We start from the raw sequence: 1,151 nt of genomic DNA on the forward strand, positions 1-1,151 counted from the left end.
TAATTAGTCTTTCTGAAATATACCAAGCATGTCCGTACCTTAGAGCTTTTTTTATTTTATCACCATATCTGCCAAGATAGCTCTCTTCCTTACTCCATTCTAGACTGTATATACTTGTCACCTTCTCAGAGTTGCCTTCCCATATAAAATAGCATTGCTTTCTATTAACATTCATTACCCCTTGATACATTATATATTTGCTTATTATCTGTCTTCTTCTAATAAAATGTAAGCTCTATTTGGGCACATATTTCACAACTTTGATTCATTGCTGTGTTACCAATACTTGGAAAATTGTAGACACTCAATAAATATCTATTAAATCAATGAGTGAGTTACTCATTTAATAGATATTTAATAGAAAAATAATCCATGCAAAATATGATTATATCTGGAATATAGTGAGCAAAGAGAGCATAATAGAAGAGGATGGAGAGATAGGAAGGGATCAGATTTACATAGGTCCTTTTTAGGGCATTATAAGGTCTTTGGATTTTTTCTAAGTACAATATTAAGCACCTAATATTTTCAGGAGTCTACAGCCATGTCACCCTGAATGTGCCCAATCTTATCTGATCTCAGAAGCTAAGCAGGGTCTGGCTTGATTAGTACTTGGATGGGAGACCACCTAGGAATACCAGGTGCTGTAGGCATTAAAAAAAATTCAGGAACTATTTGAGAAATGAGTGTGTATGCGTATGTTTGTGTTTGAGTGTGTGTGTATGTTAGAAGGGGTGCAAAGAGCAGTAAATTATGTTATTTCTTTAAAAACAACACAATATAGAAGAGTAAACTGGTTTGTAAAGAAAACAACAACCAATAGTTTTTTTTTAAGGAACACAATAAACTAGAAAAGCAAGAGTTCTCAAATGGTTATTATACTGATAAACTGAGAATGTTTATGTAAAATAACTGTAAATTGTAAGAGCAGAGCTTATAGTATTTGGTTCTTTCAGACATACACATGCCCTACACAGTGCCTCAGAAATAGCAAGTATTTAATAAATGCTTCTAAAATAAGTGGGTGAGTGGATGTCATTATTATTACTATTAATCAAAATGATTTAAAATAATAATAATATATACTCCATAAACTTTTCCATCAAAACATTTTTACTTAAACTTGTATCTCATAAAGATATTCAGCTAGT

General features: G+C 31.7%; 1 pseudogene; it reads left to right on the plus strand.

Moving 5' to 3' along the window:
• Nucleotides 1–534: 534 nt before the first annotated feature.
• LOC118608423 lies at nt 535–653 on the plus strand (annotated as a pseudogene).
• Nucleotides 654–1,151: the final 498 nt, after the last annotated feature.

The sequence above is a fragment of the Rousettus aegyptiacus genome, unplaced genomic scaffold, assembly GCF_014176215.1.
Source record: "Rousettus aegyptiacus isolate mRouAeg1 unplaced genomic scaffold, mRouAeg1.p scaffold_m13_p_9, whole genome shotgun sequence".
Lineage (NCBI taxonomy): Eukaryota > Metazoa > Chordata > Mammalia > Chiroptera > Pteropodidae > Rousettus > Rousettus aegyptiacus.